This window comes from Sciurus vulgaris, assembly GCF_902686455.1.
Source record: "Sciurus vulgaris genome assembly, chromosome: 17".
Lineage (NCBI taxonomy): Eukaryota > Metazoa > Chordata > Mammalia > Rodentia > Sciuridae > Sciurus > Sciurus vulgaris.
The window spans coordinates 14,488,834-14,503,304 of NC_136478.1; positions in this window are offsets into that span (position 1 = coordinate 14,488,834).

Consider the following 14,471-nt stretch of genomic DNA (forward strand, 5'->3'; position numbering starts at 1 on the left):
AACTAAAGCCAGCTCCATGACTGTGATGTAGTTACTCAGGAACCCTTTCAGGGACAGACAAGAGTACAAGGCAGATGGACATCCCAGAAGAAGAAAATGAAAGGAGAACGGTACAGAGTAATACGAGGAAACACAGATTTAGAGGCCAGGCACGGCTCTGGATTACATCGGCCATGCCACGAGGCCCAAAGCCCATGATTATTAAAATAAAGCAGCCCAAACTACCACCACAGGGGGAAAGGGCAAAAGATACAGGCCTGGCAAAACGGACCCTGGCTGGGCTCCTATTTCAGGCACCTGGTTCCCATTAATCTCTCATCCCTCATGGACTCTTACAGTGCCTCCTGCCTCTCCCCAACATTGGCCTGTGCTGGTATGTAAATTAAACCAGCAGCTTTAATCTTTATAACATTATAGCAGAAAAAATGACGATGGTAAAAGTGGAGATGGAGCCAGAGTCCATAGGATCCAAAATGCAGTAGCAGAATGCTCCACATAGATAAGGGGAAAAGGGAAAGAAAGCTCAATTTTATTTCCATCTTTGAACCCTTACCTTCCCTTTACCCCTTTCCCAACTATGCATCTACAGGTCGTGTTAAGAAAACCCTTTCCAGTTGGCCTATTTCCAAGTCAAGGGTACAGCTGGGCCGAAGGGCCACATGTTGAAGTTATTAATATGCCTATGCCCTTCTCCCCCACTGAGTTCACTGATCAAAGGCCCTGCCAAAGCAGCAATGGATAGCCTCGCATAATGGGAACTGAAATTCTACTTAAGAAACCGGCTTTGCCAAAACACACTACCTTTTTAAGTGAAACATTCCATGCACATATTAACCTGATTACAGAAAGGAAGGGGGATCTTTTTTCCTTCTGTACCCTGCTAATAATTTTCTGTCAAGTCTGATTTGGCTTCAGCTGCACTCCAAGTTCTTGTGATGTGCCCTGTTCACCAGTAAACTAAAAACAGAAGGTACTGCACAAACTCTGAGACAGGATACCCTGTCCATGCGTACAGATGCTGCAGAATTCAGTTCCCTGCCAACAAGGAAGGCCAGTGACTTTTCTAGTTTCTGACAACCAGCAGCCTGCCTCTGATTCACACAGTCAGGGAATGAAACATATGGGGAAATGGTGGAAATAATTAAGGGTTCTTGGAGTTAACAGAAGCACTGACTCATTACACGGAGCCCCTGCCTCAAAAGGGAGTAAACCATTGTGCTTGTTAGAGAAAAGAACAAACGGTAACAAAGCATATTAAGTCCCAATCAGTCCCAGCCCCAGGTTGAAAAACAGGTTAGGTTAAAAGAGAAAAGAGAAGAAAAAAGAAAGGGAACCAAAACAGATTTAAAGAAATACTTTATGATATATATATATATATATTTATGTGTGTGTATATATTTATAAGTATATGTGTATATATATATATATTTTTTTTTTTTTTGCACAGTTGACAACATTTGCCCTCAGACAGGATATTGAACGATCTAGATACAGTCACCCACATAGAGGGCCCCATAAGGAGTCTAATAAGACAGTCCTTGTTGGAGGAGAGTCAGATGTGCTTAGTGGCTTCTTTGGGAGCCTTAAGTACAACCTGCAGTCTTTCTCAAGATTTATAGTATCTCAGACTCAAATCTCCTTTGCCTGCAATTATAAATACAGAGACACAGACCTCTCTGAAAACAAATATGTCTTATAAAGATCTCCACTTGAGGGCTGGGTTGTGGCTCAGTGGTGCAGCACTGCTTACCTGGCACGTGTGAGGCACTGGGTTCAATTCTTGGCACCGCATTTAAATAAATAAATAAGATCCATCAACAACTAAAATAAGTAAATAAGTAAAAATCTCCACTTGCTTCTGTAGTCCTCATTGCTGCACACACTGGAAGGTGCTGAGCAGTTCATATGTCCTAGAAAAGATCTGAAAATGCCCCAAACGAAAAGTAAATAAAGGATAGCAATGGCCTGTGCTAGACATTTCCTATTTATATTTGGCAACTCTTAAAATAATTTGATAATAAGAACCAAGGAAGAACTTCTTCACTGATATCTTGCAAGACTTCAGCAGGTGGTCTACCAAAACGAATTAAGAACTTGAGGGGCTTTTATCTGAAGAAAGGAGGTCATTAGGTAGGTATTACTAACAAAACTCACACATAATTAGGTATGCTATTCCATTTTTCTTAGTACATCTTCTGACCTTATCTTAAAAAATATTTCGCCTGTTCTGACAGAGGTATCAGACTCACCCAGAGGGGAGGTCCCAGGTACCCCAGCGTGTCCTGTGTTTGCTCTTCCTTTTGACATCCCTGCAGCAGCCTGTCCCAGAGTCCTGAAAGACTTGTGGCTTTACAGATTGGAATATCTCCTATGAGAGCCAGGGTTAGTTAATGCTGTGTTCTTGAGCAATCAGAGAAGGCCATTTCCTGGATTGACACAGTACATAATTCCTCACAGGTTACAGTAGAAGAGACAAGATCGAGGTGATTTCTTATACAAAAATACCCTTGACCTTTGAATCTTGCTTGTCTCTAAAGGGGGAGTGACCACTGATGGAATTCAAAACCACATCAGCCAAGAATCTGTAATGATTCACTCCTGGTTGGCATTCAGTAAAGAGAAGCAAGGCTTTAAAGTGTGAGTCCAAACCTAAATAACTAGTATGCTGTGATCCTGTGTGCTTACCTTTAAAAATATTAGCTGTAATGGTTGTAGTTAGATAACAAAATGTAGGAAATAATTTATGAATTCTTGCTAGGAAATCACAATTTCTCATATGTTAATATAGTGATCTTTATACCTAATATACCTTTAAATTTAAAAAGAAAGCACAGAAAACCAAAAAAAATTAATTAATCATTCTTGAAAAAGACATGAAATTTCAGAATACATTTCATTTCCTTCAATGAATTTCTTTCATTTGTCTTTATCATACTACATCATGGTATAAAATATCACCACCACCCCCAACCCCCAGCCTAAAAATATTTTTTTTGAGTAAGGTAAAAAAAAACATAAGAGACTTGAATAGCAAAACTACCTTTCTTGTCCTTTTGACTATGAAAATTCATAGAAGAGGAAAAATGTTTTATGCCTCCCTCAGCACATTGTAAGAAAGGCTCTTTTTTTTTTTTTTTTTTAAACCGGAGATTGAAACCAGGGGCACTTTACCACTGAGTCACATCCCCAGTCCTTTTTATTTTTTATTTTAAGACAGAGTCTGACTAAGTTACTGAGGATGGCCCCAAACTTACAATCCTCTTGCCTCAACCTCTGGAGTCATTGAAATTACAGGTGTGTGTCACCATGCCTGGCAAAGAAGAGCATTTATATTCAGTCATTGGAAGGGGGATCTGATGCTCAGGAGCGCACACCACACACACACACACACACACACACACACACGAGGTAGGAGGGGAGAGAGGGAGAAAGGAATGAAGGAAAGTGGGCAAGCTAAAGAGTGTGCACATGCAGCCCTTATTCAAGCTGAGGATGAAGCAAGACAAAAGAACAGGATGACCTGGGATGGTACATACAACGGGCCCTTAGGAAAGAGGATGGATGAAGTGTCCTCAACTGAGTCCATTTTAACTATTGCATAGAATTTCCTAGCATTAAAACATGAATATTGCCATCCAGAAAAGTTTGTGAATGCTTAAAAAGCTCGTAGTAATTCACACACAGCTATCCCAAAGCAATTTTTCTAGGAAAGTCTTAAGATTCTTTAAGCTCTACAAGTGTGCCACCTTGATTCACCTCATGATTCTAGACATTTGCTTTACTGAATTTGCTGTGCCGTTATGTTTAAGATATGAGTGGGAGAAAATCTCCAGGTTTTGGAGAGAGAAATGCCTTCATTGCCAATAAACATGAAGGTCAACCCCAAAGTAGGTCAGTGATATACTTTTAGGCCTTGTCAAGTCACCTGTTAGATTCTTTTGTTCCCCAAACAATAGTAACTTTTCATTGCTAGTGTGTAACTATTTACTAGGACATCATTGTGCCCAAACATTAAAAGCCAGGGATATGACCTGTACAAAATCTTGCCCCAGGAGGTCAACTGTCGCTTCAGGAAGCAGAAGTTGGATCTAAATCCATTCTTCACTGGAATAAACCTTGGATGGACCAGTTTTGTGGGCAATATTAGGCTCATATAACATGTATTTTTGTTTTGTTGTTTTAAGTAACATTTAAAACATATTTGGTAAATGCAATAAACTTGGTATAAAGTTCAAACAGTATAAAGGGAATACAATGAGGGTCCTAAGGCTGACCCTCAGTTCTTAAAAGCAACAACTATTACTTATAAACCCATAAGAGAATACACACACATACACACAGAATTTATGCATATAAAATATACATTATTTCTTTGTTCAGAGATGTTAACTTACTATGCAACCTATTCTGCATGCTATATTTTTAAAATTTTATTTTATTGTAGTATACGCATGCACACAGAGAAAAGAACTTGAAATGTAAATGTACATTTTATTTGAATCATGTAAAGAAAATACTTACCTAGATTAAGGAAAGAATCCCAGAACTCCTTCCTCTTCATGTCCCTTCCTGACCACCATACCTACTTCTCCCTTGAAGTAGAAGGGACCACTTTGCTGGCTTTTACGGAAATAACATTCTTGATTTTCTTTAGTTTCCTATACAAGTATTGATCTATAAATTAAATAGTTTTCAGTTTGGGGCCTTTAGAAAGAGTGCTACCAGGAAGAATGTTTTTCTATGGCATGGTGCACCTGTTAGTGAGTTTCTCTAGCTACACAAATAGGAGCGGAGTGGCGGACCACATTGGTTTTATCTTCACCATACGATGAAGAGTGTTGTCTAAGTTATGCTCACACCATTAGTTTATGAGAAGGCTTCCTACTCTGAATCTACAGTGGTACTTGGTAATGTCAGATTTTTAGCTCATCTGTGGCTATGTGGTAGTATCCCATTGCGTTTTTAATCTGTATTTCTCTGATTACTGAAGCTGTTAATTTTTAAAATTTCTTCTTTTGTGAAATGCTTGTTCAGATTATTTCCCTTTTTATATACTTGTCTGTTTTGCATTGGTTTGGGGTAGAGATTGAACCCAGGGCCTCACACATGCTAAGCATGTGCTGTACCACTGAGCTATAGCCCCAGCCGCCATGTTTTCTTAATGACTTCAGGAGTTCTTCCTAAACCCCGAACACCTGTGCTTTGCTAGTTATACATGGAGCCAGCTTCCTCCTACTCTGTGGCTTGCATTTCCTGTCCTTACACTGTCTTTTGATATGCTGAAGTTCTTTGTAGAGTCAAATTTATCTGCATTTCCCTTTCTCATAAAAGATTTTTTTAAAAAGAAATTTCCCTTTATCTCAAGGTCATGAAAATGTTCTTCCGTATTATTTTCTAAATATTTTATTATTTTGCTACGAGAAATTTTAGGAGCATGGACCTACCTGAAACTGATGCTACATAGGGGTCCTGTTTTATATTTTGTCACACATGGATTTTTTCCTAATACATTTTCTGAAAGGCCCATGCTTTCCCACTGCTCTGGAGAGCACACTGGGTCATGAAGTAAAAGTATCCATGCTTATGTGGGTCTCATGTGGGGCTCTGATCTCTCTCTTTTTTTCTGTTGCTCATGTATGTACCTATTCATCCTACTTTATTATACCCAATAAATCTTAAAATCTGGTAGTAAAACAGTGTTTTTATTTCTTGTTCAAGAACAGTATCATTATCCCCACATCCTCACCAACATTTATTGTTTGAAATTCTTGATAATTGCCATTTTGACTGGGGTAAGATGAAATCTTAGAATAGTTTTGATTTGCATTTCTTGAATTGCTAAAGATGTCAAACATTTTTTCACACATTTGTTGATCAATTGTATTTCTTCTTTTGTGACGTATCTGTCAGTTCCTTAGCCCATTTATTGACTGGGTTATTTATATTTTTGGTGTTTTTTGAGTTCTTTATATAACCTGGAGATTAATGCTCTATCTGATGTGCATGTGGTAAAGATTTTCTCCCATTCTGTAGGCTCTCTCTTCACATTCTTGATTGTTTCCTTTGCTGAAAAGCTTTTTGGTTTGAACTCATCCCATTTATTGAATCTTGATTTTACTGATTGCACTGTTGGAGTCTTGTTAAGGAACTCAGTTCCTAAGCCCACTTGGTGAAGATTTGAGCCTACTTTTTCTTCTAATAGAAGGGTCTCTGTTCTAGTGCTTAAGTCTTTGGCCCACTTTGAGTTGAGTTTCATGCAGGGTGAGAAATAGGGGTTTAATTTCATTTTGTTACATGTGGATTTTTCATTTTGTTACATGTGGATTTCCAATTTTCCCAGCATCATTTATTGAATAGGCTATCTTTTCTCCAGTGAATGTTTTTGGTGCCTTTGTCCAATATGAGTTTGTCTATATGGGTTTGTCTCTGTGTCTTCTATTTTGTTCCATTGGTCTACATGTCTGTTTTGGTGCCAATACCATGTCATTTATGTTACTATGGTTCTGTAATATAGTTTAAGGTCTGGTATTGTGATGCCTCCTGCTTCACTCTTCTTGCTAGGGAATGCTTTGGCTATTCTGGGTTTTTTATTTTTCCAAATGAATTTCATGATTGCTTTTTCTAGTTCTATGAAGAATGTTGTTGGGATTTTAATAGGAATTGCATTAAATCTGTATAACACTTTTGGGAGTACGGCCATTTTGACAATATTAATTCTGCCTATCCAGGAGCATGGGAGGTCTTTTCCCATCTTTTAAGGTCTTCTCTTCAAATTTCTTTCTTTAATATCCCATAATTTTTATTATAGAGGTCTTTTATCTCATTTGTTAGATTGGTTCCCAAGTATTTTATTTTATTTTTTTAAGACTATTGTGACTGGGGTAGTTTTCCTAATTTCTCTTTCAGTAGATTTGTCACTGATGTATAGGGACATGTTTGATTTATGGGTGTTGATTTTATAACCTGCTACTTTGCTGAATTCATTTATAAGTTTTAGAAGTTTTCTGGTGGAAATTTTTATGGCATTTGCTGGCACATGGATGGAGCTGGAGAATATCATGCTAAGTGAAATAAGCCAGTTCCCAAAACCAAAAGCCGAATGTTTTCTCTGATAAGCAGATGCTAATTCACAATGCGGGGGAGTGTTAGGGAAGAATAGAGTTACTTTAGATTAGGTAGAGGAGAATGTAGGGAGGGCTGGAGGGTATGGGGATACGAAGGATAGTAGAGTGAATCAGACATTATTACTCATGTATATATGTATTCTATATCATGTAAAACCAGAAGAACAAGAAATTAAACTCCATTATATATGATGTATCAAAGTGCATTCCACTGTCATGTATAACTAAAACAAATTTAAAAAGAACAGAAAAAAGATATACTACCCCAAATGAATAAAAAAACCACATCTTAACACATCACAGCAATTTTTTTCTAAAGATTGGGACTAAAGAAAATTAATTTTTCAAAAAGGAAGATGTAAATAATGTCTCTAATATACCAGTTACATGAATACAGAAAGCATACTTATTCAAAACAAAACAAAACAAACAAAAAAAGAATAGTATCAGTCTTTTATATTTTCATATACACTTTAGAATTAACTCACTGAAATTCTGATTGGCATGATATTCAGTCTTCTACATCAGATTAGAGGAGATTGATGACTTTGAAAAAGATCAGAGTGAGAGGGCCCACAGGAGCTGATCTCAGGACTTCCCAGGGTGCTGTGGTAATAAGATGGTGTGAGTGTTTCAGATAGATACAGAGATCAGTGGTACAGAAATGGTACCATACACACATGGTCGGTGGATTTTCAACACCCATCCCAAGGTCATTCTGTGTAGGATTTGTAATCTTTCTCATAAGTGCTGAAGCTATTGGACACCTAGATGTCATAAAAAAAAAAAAAAGCAACTTCCCAATCTATGTCTCACATCATTAACCAAAAAACAAACAAACAAAGAAGAAGTTTAAAATGAATCATAGATCTAAGTGTAAAATTTAAAACTTTAAGACTTCCAGAAGAAAAGGTAGGAGAAAAATCTTTGGGACCTTAGATTAGCACAGATTCCTTGATTAAGCCATAGAAAGTAACTACCATGAAAGAAAAATTGGGGGCTGGGGTGGTGGCTCAGTGGTAGGGTGCTTGCTTAGCATGTGTGAGGCACTGGGTTAGATTCTCAGCACCACATATAAATAAAGAAAGAAAATAAAGGTCTATCAACAACTCTCTATATATGCATATATATGTATATATATGAAAGAAAAATTGAAGATTGGACTTTAAATGTAAAACTTTTGCTCTTTAAAATACAGTGTTAATAAATCAAAGAGATGACAAAGTAAAAACTTTAAGATAATAGTCATAAGGAAACAGAAATTACTATCACAATGAATTACCAGTACAGATCTTTTAGCTTTATTTTAATTTATGAAAGTGGATAATACTAAACTCCAGCGGTGTGTAAAGCAACTGGAATGCTCCTGCATTGCTAGTGGCAGCATAAAATCAGAGTCACTTTAGAAACAATTAGACAATGTATTAATTATCAAATGCTGTATCATTAAAATATGTTTATATGTAGCAGTTTTAAACACCATGCATTTACTATCTTACAGTCTCTATGAGTCAGGAATCTAGACAGAACTTTATTACCTTCTCTGCTTCAGGGTCTCTATAAGGCTGCAAAGTGTCAGTCGCACTTGGGAGTCTCACCTGAGGCACAAAGGGGTGGCTCCTTTCTCAAATGTATGTGGTTATTGTCAGAATGAAGTTCCTTGCTGCCGTCCAGTTGAAAGACTTGGTATAGTGCTGCTTGCTGATTGCTCTGCTTTTTGCCAATGGACCACACAATACAATACTTCACCACAGCCACGAAGGAAGAGAACAGAGTCCACCAGCACAGGGAAGCTACAGCTTACCTGATGTAACCATGGGAGGTATATTCCATCCTCCTGCTGCATTTTATTGATTAGAAGTAAGTTACACTCAAGGGGAGGAAGTATTACACAAAATATCAGCACATAAATTCCAGGAGGCTAGGATAATTTAGGGCTATCTTAGAGTTTATCCACCATAGCTAACTTCTTATAAGGTTATGTGTTACATTTACCAATGACTCTGCAATGTCATACCTATATTCAAGAGAAATTCAAAAAATATGTTCACCCAAAGATCTGTACAGGTATGTTTATAACAGCTTTATTAAAAAATTGCTCCAAAATGGCAACAACCCAAATATCTATCCTCTCTTGAAGGATAGCTGAAACACTATTCTGCAAACAAATCAGCGGTTGCCTGGGCTGTGAACTGGAAGGGGATTAGACACAAAGCAGGGAGCTTTTTGGTGATAATGGAAATGGTCTACCCATTGATTTCAGTGGTACTCACACAATGTATATATTTGCCAAACCCATGGAACTATCCTAAAAAGGATGATTTTTACTGTGTGTGGATTATACATCAATACATCTGTTTTAAGATGAGTAGGTAAAAACTTTAGTACTCAAAGCTTTTAATTGTTGTTAAAGGAGAGAGAGTTTGAGGTTCAACAAATGGGTATATTCTAGCTTCCTAATGAAGTTTTGAAAATCAGCTCTTTTTTTTTTCCCTATGTGCTGATTCCTCCTCTTCAGTAAGACTGCATACTCAACTTATGACCATTTATGGAATTGAATGAATATTTAGCTCTTCCATCACCTTGTAACTTTGAATATTGAAGGCAAACGTACAAATACATAAACCTTGAAGAAATTAAAACCATCTTTATTAACATGTAAAAGCCTAAGGGTCACCAGTATTGCTACTTGCTTTTGGACAATACAAGGATTTTTAAAGACTTTAAATTCCCTTTATCCCCTCCTAACATAAAAGCCAATGTGGTGCATTTAAAAATTTTAAAACTACACATTATTGTGTCATGCCAGCCATACAGTTAGATTTGCCTGTGTACAGTTTTAGCATTTTTAAAATTTGTTTATCTTTTTGTAGCAGATCTCCCTAGGGTCATTTTCCTTCTAACTGACGTATGTCCTTCAGTCAGTCTATAGTCGACACCCTGTTTTTCATTCATTTGAAAATGTCTTCATTTTTCCTTCATTCTAAAATTATATTTTTCCTTGATAAAGGATTCCATGTTGGTATTTTCCCCCAGTGGACAGAAAATACCTTTCTTTTGTCCTTTGACTTCTGTGGCTGCCACTGCATAATCAATTGATTGTCTAAAAGCTTTTCCTTTGATGATAACAAGTCTGCTTTCTATGCCTACTTTTCTCTTAGTTTTCTGCACTTTTATTTTCTTATAGTTATTTCTTCTTTTCCTTTTTTTTCTTTATTTTCCATTGGATGTTGAATCTGTAGATTTCTGTCTTTCATTATTTCTCAAAAATTCTCAACTGCTATTTCTTTAAATATATTCTCCTCCTTATGTGACACTATGTCAGCTCTTCTCATCATACACTTTTATATCTCTGATGCCTTCTTCTGTATTTTCTCTTTCTGCATTTTAGGTAAGCTGATCTGTTTTTTAATTCACTAATTCTTCAGCCTGTTCAATCTTCTATTAATCAGTTGAGTTCTTAATTTCAGTTGTATTTTTATTATTTTTAGGTTACCTATCTGTCCAACAAAGATATCTTCATGCATTTCTTTATTTTGTCAAACATATTCAGCATAGTTGTTTGGGGATCTACGTTTGATCATATCATTATCAAAATTATTGAGGCTGTTTCTGTTATCTGCCATTTCTCACTTACGAAATCTAATTTCCTTGTGCCCTTGTTTATCTTTATGAGAATATTGTATTTGAAAATTATAAGTAGAAATCATTTTAGGTTTACAATGAATGCACTTTATTCTAGAGAATTACATTCACTGTATCACTAATTGTGGTTACCGTCAGTCCAGAAAACCCAGCTTATAGCTTGAGATTCCATGGACTTCCTAGTGAATCTGAACCAGGACTGTAAGCCTATGAGGGAGTCGTTCCACCAATTGAATACTGTAACCTCGAGGTTGTAGCCTTTTGTGATCCTGGCAAACAAATAAAGAAGGTATATGAAGAATAAAGGAATACAATAAATTATATCACAGGATGCCACAAATAAAAAGGTAGACTCTGGGAAACTCTAAGTCAAGCAAACAGATTTCTTCATCAAATACACTAAGAAGAGTGTATAGACTGACTGAAGGACATACTTCAGTTAGGAGGAAAGTGATCCTAGGGAGATCTGCTACAAAAAGATATAAAAATTGTTTTCTGTTAGAAACTGGACTTCTGTTAGGCCCTGGACTTTAATTTACTAACTTCCTTTCTGTTAATGATGATTTCTATTTTTTTAATTTTTTATTTTTAGTTGTAGGTGGACACAATACCTTTATTTCATTATTTATGTGGTGCTGAGGATCGAACATAGTGTTTCACACATGTGAGGCAAGCGCTCTACCACTGAGCTACAACCCCAGTCCCTGATTTCTTTTTTAAATGTTTTTAAATAGTGATGGTTTCTTAATATTATGAAATTCCTAAGTCATCAAATTTCCCATTATCTCAAATTTCATTTAAAAAAATTATAGTTTGAGTCAGGATCCAAATACATTGTCATTGTTTCCTTAGTATGTGTTTAGGTATTTTTAATGTCTGGCATTTTAATGTCTGGTTTAGGTATTTTTAATTTCCTTTCCAACTCCTTCACTCTTCTTAGTGTATTTGATGAAGAAATCTGTTTGCTTGACCTAGAGTTTCCCAGAGTCTACCTTTTTATTTGTGGCATCTCTGTGGTATTCCTTTATTCTTCATATACCTTCTCTATTAGTTTGCCAGAACTCCCAAAACAAATGTCACAGAAGCGGGGGCTTACACAACAGAAATCAGTTTCTTCACAATTTTGCAGGCCAGATGTCTAAAATCAAAATGTCAACAGTGTTGCCCGCATCCATGCCTACCCTTCAGAAGGACCTCTCTCCTTGGTTTATAGATAGTTGTCACCTTCTACTGTCTTCACATGGTCTTTTGACTGTGTTTATGTCATTCTCCCCTTCTTCAAAACCATATTGAATTAGGGCCCACCCCAATTGACCTTACTGAACTTTACCTCCTTAAAGACCCCAGCTCCAAATACAGTCACATTGTGACATCCCAGGAGATAAACACATGAGTTTCGAGGGGAACCGTAGCCTAGCCCATAACACTTTGGGAACTGATAGTTGCATCTAGAGATGTGATTAGTTAAGTTGCTGTTAACGTAACTTTATAAGTTGTTATGTTCTTCCAGGTGTAATGACAGGGTTTGGTTGCTACTTTTTGTGTGTGTGACATTGTGTGTAGAACAGTAGGGAGTAAGGAAGATGGTACATACCCCTGGAAATGGGCACAATCTAGAGTTGGCCAGTTACAACACAGACTCCAAGTGCCCTTCCCTGTGAGCTGCTGTTGCCATGTTTAGGTCGGAAGCTTGAGTGTCAGAGGGTTTTCTCATTCATTGGGGCAGGGAGGGGTTCTCTGTTGCTGGGGACCAGTCTTAGTCTTGGGTAGGCCCTATGTACCTTGATCTTGGGGACACAGTCATGTCAACACTCTTGAACCTCCTTCTCCTCCTGGCACCAAACTCTACCTGGTCTGGGGAGTCGGTCTTGGGAAGTTTTCCATTCCTCCCTCAGCACATGTCTGCTGGGTATTAGTGTAGGGTCCTGGGCCCATGCCCTTTTCCTACCTGCTGACCCAGGATTATAGAGGAGTTTTCTTTCTTCTACTCTCTCCCCAAGCCACAGAGTGTCTTTTACCTGTGACCTGGGGGCAAAAGGGCTAGCTGTCCCTCTATCTGATGCTTTTGCTTTGTAGGAGAGAAGGGTCCAGGAAAGCTGGTGTTGCTCAGTGCCTGTTTCCCAGCAGCAGCTGACCACATCCAGCAGGCCTGTACCATCCATTTAGAACACCTCGCAGAGGTCTGTGGGAAAGAGGCTCAGTGCATGTCAAACTCACCTTGTCTCCCCAGCCCACCCCAACCCCACTGCAGGTACTTTAGCTGGTGGTACCCAAGGCCTCGCTTGGCTAGTCTTTTGTTAAATGTGTTGACTTCTTAGGGGCTTTTATGGTGGCTACCTCTTTCTCCTGGTTCTGCTGAGGGCCAGGCAGTCGAGTCCCTTTCCTCCTTTGAAGGATGTGCTCCTTTCTGGAATTCAAATTTCTTCATTGTTACCCAACTTTAGCTGTTTAATGGATTCAAGAAAAGTGATTATTTTTATATATTTTTCTAGTTCTGGTGCTGTTCTTTTATGTCTTTCAAAAATTTTGACTCATTTTGAAATACTAGGCTATATTACTTACTTTATGGGCATGTCTTTTCTTTCATTATTTGTAGAAATATAATCTTTCTCCTTATCATTTTTCAAATAATAATTTTCTATGCGATTTGACTACAATCCTTTCCTATGGACCATTCTTACATGAAATTAGTTTCCCTGAACTTGTAGGATGAATGGATGACTTTGGATGACTTTTTAAACTTCGTGGCTTTGGTGATTCCTGTGGCTTCATGGTGTTTTCATGAAGTGTTAAAAAATATGGCCTTTTACCTTTTACTAAGAGTTCTTGGGGTGGGGGGAAGGGGAAAAATAACAGAATGAATCAAACAACATTACCCTATGTAAATTTATGATTACACAAATGGTATGCCTTTACGCCATGTACAAACAGAGAAACAACATGTATCCCATTTGTTTACAAAAAAAAAAAAAAAGAGTTCTTGCTCTATTCTCCCTTGATTTTACCTAGGGTCACATGTACCCTGTATCTTCTTCTTTGGTATCTACTGTCCCTGTCTTGCTCAATTTGAATTCTCTTCCTGCAGTTTCTTCTGATTGTGGAATTCAAAGGAAATTCATTCCAGTCCTTTCAGATCCTACCAGGGACCCCTTGCCTTACCCCTCAGCCCTGCAATTGGAGCATGTGAACCTCTGCTGGTTCCATCAGTCTTATGAGACCACTCTCTCAGCTTGGTTATTTTTAGAATTTCCCTAGTCTCAAACTCATTTGATCCCTCCTCTCACCCAATGTCGGTAAGTATGAACTAAATTTTGCCAGAATTAACGTACAAACAAAAGACATGATTTAAGTTTAGCAAAAATGACTAGTATCTGCAGGGGACTGATTTTCTACCATTCTTCTTTATTACTCAGTGCAATGAATTCATCTCAGAGTGAAAGCCACACTTTCAAATCAATGGATTTCCTTGAGTCACATTTAGTTAATCTGAAAAATCATCTGTGTGAAGGAAGACATTGAAATAAAGTGGTTTAACTAAAAAGGCTTGAATAACTTTATGAATAGTGAAACCCTCATAGTTAAGAGGAAAGAATTAAAATAGTGCTTTAGTGTCAGTCATACCTCTGCTTCCACCGGCTGGTTGACAACTCTAAAACCAAGAAGTGGTTTTCCCATTCTATGTGGCCTTGTGGCAAGGCAGAA